Genomic DNA, 6,898 nt, shown 5'->3' with positions numbered 1-6,898 from the left:
TTTTTATCTAATGCAGCAGTCAAGGCTTAATGATTGCATTATGAGGGCTCCTTTATTTTTTAATACTCAGACACAAATAGATATTTATTACCTCATTTCATTATAAAAAATGAAAGCACAAAAATAAAACATCAAAAATTTATCCCTGAGAATATTCGACAAATATGTATAGTTTCTGAATTATAATCCGCAACTGAAAAGCTGGGGAGCCAGATATTACAACCTCAAAAATTAGTTATTTCCTATAGGATGAACCTCATCCAAAATAATCCTATGAAACCAGGTATACCTGGAACCATAGGTATAAACTAGATCTCTATTGCATCCATTTGAAACGCAGGGGCCTGCCTTTTGAAGGAGAAAGAAAAAGACATTCTGGATTTAAAAAAAAAAAAAAAATTGTCTGTACAGCAATGCCAAGGAAACACCTCTGACCTATAGCTGGAAATCTCTCAGAAGCCAAGCGGAAGCCTGAGTCATCTAGAAAATATGAAGAAGCTAGTTGTACACCTGCTGCCACAGTGAAACCAAGAACCCAAGTCCATATGAGTAATTTGAGGAGAAATAGGGGATAGGGACTAATAAAGTAGATAATATTTTTCTGTGAGGGAGAACAGACTTGAATAAAAAAAGATTTATGAACAGAAAAAATAGAATATGCTTGTATGTATCAGAGACTCAGTATATCTGATTCAGAAATTTTGGCTTCCCCTTTCTCTGTATAAAGTGGAACATTTGAGAAAAGTTGACAGCAAAGATCATTTGCCTGAAAGATAATATATATATAATATGTTTGTGTGACTATATATATGCATTCATGCATACATATTCAAGCACACTGGTATAAAATATTATTTACATCATGTCACTTTCACATTCACAAATACACTGAAAATAGACATTCTACTGAATATAAAATATTTTGTAAAAGAAGCAGGTTAGTTTCAATTAAGCTAAAAATTATTTAAATATTGTCTTCCTTTTGGGCTCAATTGTGGGCGGTAGTCCAAGAAAAATCTCAAATTTGTAGAATATTCTCAGAGATGAGTTTCTGAGTTATTTTATTTTAGTGCTTTCATATTCTATAATGAAATGAGATAATAAATCATTATTTGTGTCTGAGTATTCTAAAATAGCTTATAAAAAAAGAAAAATCTGACAATTGCTGAGAAAAAAGGATTTATTAAACCCATGAAAATAGCTGAATCTGTCCAATCTTGTATTAATCCAATCAGGCTATAAATGGCATTATTATTGAAAAGAAGTTAATTTTTTTTCCTATAGAGAAAGAAAGTTTTTTGGGGTAAAATGACATTTGTTGCTTGGAGTCCTGGTGTGGCACTGTGGGTTAATGTGCCAGACTGCAAAGCCATTTGAACTGGAAGGTCAGCGGTTCAAGCTCACCAGCTGCTCCTTTGGAAAACCTATACAGGGTCGCTATGGGTCGGAACCGACTTGATGGCACTTCACAAACAACAACAAATACAAATGTGCAAAGTTAATTTGATTCCCTTTTATTTATAGTAAGTTAAAAACAAGGTTGTTGTTGTTAGGTGTTATCAAGTCAATTCTAACTCATACAGACTTTATTAACCACAGAACGAAACACTGCCCAGTCCTGGGCCATTCTCACAATTGTTCTTATGTTTGAGACCATTGCTGCTGTCATTGCGTCAACTCATCTCTTTGGGGGTTTCTTCTTTTTCACTGACCATCGTCTTTATCCAACATAGTGTCCTCTTCCAGGGACTGGCCTCTCCTTATAAGATGCCCAAAATATAACAGACAAACTCTCATCATCTTCTCTCCTAAGGAACATTCTGGCTGTACTTCTTCTAACGTAAATTTTCTTGTTCTTCTGGCAAGTACGTTGTACTTCCAATATTCTTGTCCAACACCATACCTCAAATACATAAATTCATCTATTGTTGTTGTTAAGTGCCGTCGAGTCAGTTCCAACCCATAGTGACCCTGAACAGGGTTTCCGAGGCTGTAGATCTTTACGGGAGCAATCTTTATCCTGCGTAGCAGCTGGTAATTTCGAACTGCTGACCTTGCAGTAACCTCTACGCTACCAGAGCTCCTTAAATTAATCTATGGTCTGCCTTATTTATTCTTCAAATATCACATACTATGAGGCATTTGAAAATACCATAGCTTAATTCAGGCATATCTGAGTCCTCAAACTGGTATTTAATACTTTAATACTTTAAAGAGGCCTTGCGCAGCACATTTGCCTAATGCAGTACGACGTTTGATTTCTTGACTGCTATTTCCATAAGCCTTGATTGTGGAAACAAGCAAAATGAAGTCTTGACAACTTCAACATATTCTCCATTTGTCATGATGCTATTTATTGTTCCAGTTTTGAGGATTTGTGTTTTCTTTACATGAACTGTAATCCATTCTGAAGGTTATAGTCTTTGATCTTTATCCGTAAGTATTTTAAATCCTCTTCACTTTCAGCATGCAAGATTGCATAGTCTGAATATCACAGGTCATCCTCTAATCCTGATGTCATATTCTTCTTCATATAATTCAGCTTTAGAATTATTTGCTTGACATATATTTAAAGTTTAAGACATTTAAAATGCTACTGGAAAAAGACATTGAATACGTATGGTGAAAGGATACAACTCCAGCACACACCTTTTCTGTTTTGAAAACATTCAGTATCCCCTAGTTCTGGTCTAACAACTTGTTCTTCATCTGTGTACTGGTTCCTTATGAGCACAATTGAGTGTTCTGGAATATCCAATCTTTGCAATATCGTTGTTTAGTGCTGTCAAATTGATTTCAACTCATAATGACCTGCACAGGGTTTCCAAGGAGCAGCTGATGGGTTTGAATGGCTAACTTGTGGTTCACAGTCCAGTGGTGATCTTACAGTGTCACACAAGAAGTCCTTCACACTGTTATCCACAGTTTTCATGATCTACACAGTTGAAGTAACAACAATGTAGAAATCAAATGACATACTGCATGAGACAAATCTGCTTCACAAGGCCTCTTTAAAGTAAGTGTTCATGTGAAACTTGGACTATAAATAAAGAAGGCTGTGGAAGAATTGATGCATTTGAGTTTTTGTGTTGGAGAATATTAAAAGTTAGCCTGGACTACTAGAAAGTGCCGTGGACTGACAGAAATACAAACAAATCTGTGTTGTAGGAAGTACAGCCAGATTGCTCCTTAGAAACCAGAATGGCAAGACTTCATCTTTCATACTTCAGACATATCATCAGGAGGAACCAATCCCCAGAGAAGGACATCATGCTTGCTAAAGTGGAGTGTCAGCAAAAATGAGGAAGACCCCTATACGATGGATTGGCACAGTGGCTGCAGCAATGGGCTGAAGCAGAACCAGATAACACTTTATTCTGTTGTGGGTACTCTCTATGAATCGGAAACAACTCGATGGCACCTAACGATGAGAATACAGTCGAAAGCTCTTGCCTAGTCAATAAAGCACAAGTAAGCATATTTCGGGTGTTCTCTGCTTTCAGCCAAGATCCTTGTGACATCAGCAATGCTTTATCTAGTTCCATGATCTCTTCTGAATCAAGCTTGAATTTCTGTCAATGTACCCTTACTGTTACGATTGTTTTTTCAATTATCTTCAGCAAAATTGTACTTGCATATGATATTAATGCTTTGCTCAATGATTTCTGCATTCTGTTGGGTCACCTGTCTTTGGAATGGGTAAAAATATGGATCTCTTCCAATCAGTTAGCCAGGTAGCTGTCTTCCACATTTCTTGGCCTAGATGAGTGAGCATCTCCTGTGTTGTATCAGTTTGTTGAAATATTTCGATTTGCTTTTCCTCAATTCCTAGAGTCTTATTTTTTGGCAATGTCTTCAGTGCAGCTTGGACTTCTTCATTCAGAACCATAGGTTCTTGATCATATGGTACCTCTTCAGATGGTTGAACATCGACCATTTCTTTTTCATACATTAACTCTGTGTGTTCCTTCCATCTTCTTTTGATGTTTTCTGCATGATTCTATATTTTGCCAATAGAATCCTTCATTATTGCAAGTCAAAGATTTAATTTTCAGTTATTTCTGCTTGAGAAATGCTTAGAATGTTCTTCCCTTTCGGTTTTCTAATTCCAGGTCTTTGCACATTTTATTATAATATTTGAATTTGTCTTCTGGAGATGCCCTTTGAAATTTTCTGTTCAGCTCTTTTACTTCCTCCTTTCCCCATGTGATTTAGCTTCTCTATGCTCAATAGCTCAACAGGGTCCTGGTGTGGCACTGTGGCTTGTCTGAGACGTTGGCTTAATCTGCAAGGTCTGTGGTTCAAACTCACCAGCTGCTCCTCCTAAACCCTATACAAGGTCGCAATGTGTGGGAGCCGACTCGACAGCACCTAACAACAGCAACAACATGCTCAACAGCAATTTTCAGAGTCTCTTCTGACATCAATTTTGGTCTTTTATTTCTTCCTTGTCTTTTTAATGACCTTTTTTGATTTCTTACTTTATGACTTTATTGATATCATCCCATAACACTCTGGTCTTAGTGTCTAATACATCAAATCTGTTCTTGAGATGGTCTCTAAATTGAGATGTGATATATTCAAGGTGGGATTGGGTCTCATGGAATTTTTATAATTTTCTTTAGCTTCATCCCAAATTTGTATCTGAGTAACTGATGTTCTGTTCCATAGTTTGTCCCTGACTTTGATTTTGCTGATGATATTGAGCTTTTCCACCATTTCTTCCCACATATGTCATCAGTTTGATTCCTGTGTATTACATCTAGTGAAGCCCATGTGTAAAGCTACTTTTTTATTGTTTTTTAAAGGTATTTACAATGAAGAAGTCATTGATCATGCAAAATTCTATAAATCTATCTCCAGCATCATTTTATCATCACATTTTCCAACCACTGATCCTTCCTCTTTGTTTACAACCTTTGCATTCCAAACACCATTAGTTATCAATTCATCTTCATTACATGTCTGATTAATTTTAGAATGGAAAAGTTGGTGAAATTCTTCAATTTCATCATCACTCACTTTAGTTGGTTGGTTGGTTGGTAGGTAAATTTGAATAATAATGTTATTAACTGTTCTTATTTGTAGGCATATGGATATAATCCTATCACAGACAGCATTATACTTCAAGACAGATCTTGAAATGTTCTTTTTGATGATGAATGAGAGTTTATTTCTCTTGAATTTGTTGTTTCCAGCATAGTACAGCCTATGATTATCAGATTCAAAATGGTCAGTATCAGTTCATTTTAGCTAATGCTTAGGATGTTGATCTTTATGTGTTCCATTTCATTTTTGACAACTTCCAATTTTCCTACATTCATACTTTATACATCCCGTGTTACACTTATTAATGGATGCTTGCAGCTGTTTCTCATTTTGAGTTGTGCCCCATCAGCAAATAAAGGTCCTAAAAGCTTTGTTTGCTTTTATTATTTATTTATTTGCTTTTAGGACCATTCATGTCATCATGGTTAAGTCTACTTTGAGGAGCTAGCTCTTCCCAAGTTTCATTTTGAGTCCCTTCCAACCTGAGGGGCTATGTGGTGCTGTGGGTTAATGTGCTGGACTACAAAGTTAGTTTGAACCACAAGGTCGGCAATTCAAATTGACAGAGAACTGGTAGAAAATCATAATAGTGAATAATAGTGAACCATTATTAATTAAAATAATAGTGACTCCCTGGCTTGTTCGTCTGATAGTGTCCTTTATCATGATTTTTACTTTGAAGATTATGAGATTCTTTGATATTAGACTCTTCACCTCCTCTTCACTGGTGTCTACTTTGACCAGTGATGTGTCCTGGGTCTCACTCACACCAGCACTTATTAAACATTTGAAAAATGGGGGGAAATTTACTAAAAACAGAATAGTGAGTTTATTTTTTTTTGGTTTGTTTTGTTTTTTTCCCATTCTTCAAATGCTTACTAAGCGCCAGCATGAGTGAGACCCAGGGCACACCACTGGTAGAAGTAGTCACCAGTGAGGATAAAATGTACTCTCTAACTTCAAAGAATGTTATAATCTTCACAAGTAAAAATCATGATAAAGGACAGAAACAGACAAGCAAGCAGAAAATTCAAAAAAGAAAACAATAAACAAGAGCTAGAGATATGCACAAATATTCACCTTCACTAGTAATCAAGAAATGCTACTTTTAAAGAACAGTGAGATTCAGTTTTTCATCCAACTTTGAAGAGACTTTTTAGTAATAATATACAGAACTAGAGAATAAAACAGGTTCTCTCATCAGCTATTTGTTGGAGCATAAATTGAAATATAATCTGGCAACAAATATCAAGAGAATTAAAAGTATGCACATTCAGTGATACAAATCCACCTCCCAAAATTTTAACTAAAGAAATATATGGTTGAAGGTTTCATAAATAGAGCAATGAGAATTTTTACCACATATTTTAAGTGACTAAAAAAGAAAACATTACCAAAGTACTATGAAATGGATGATTTTTCAAAAATATGACACATTCTTATAATACTACATTGCTGTTAAAAATCAAATGGTAGAATAATACTGAATAACACCAAGAATTTTGCAATATAACTAATGAAAAAAAAATAAGATCACAAAATATTGGTTATAGCATGATGGAATTGTAAATAATGCACAAATGTATATTGTACAAAGACATTACATACATGTGAATGGTAAGATACACAAAAACATGAAGGTAGTTATGAAAAGATAAAAGATTGTAGGTTATCATTTTATCACTATTGCTTATTTACATATTTAAGAATTTTATACTGAACATACAACACTTCTTTGATTACAAAATAAACTTTTGTTTAAGCAATGTTAGCTTACTTTTGTTTTGTATTCAAATCTTGTGCACATCTTCAGATTCCACTGACTGCCTTCTTTTTCTACCTTGGTTGA

The sequence above is a fragment of the Chrysochloris asiatica genome, unplaced genomic scaffold (assembly GCF_000296735.1).
Source record: "Chrysochloris asiatica unplaced genomic scaffold, ChrAsi1.0 scaffold00002, whole genome shotgun sequence".
NCBI classification, from domain to species: Eukaryota; Metazoa; Chordata; class Mammalia; order Afrosoricida; family Chrysochloridae; genus Chrysochloris; species Chrysochloris asiatica.
The sequence above is the reverse complement of the archived record's forward strand: the minus strand, read 5'-3'. Positions refer to the sequence as shown.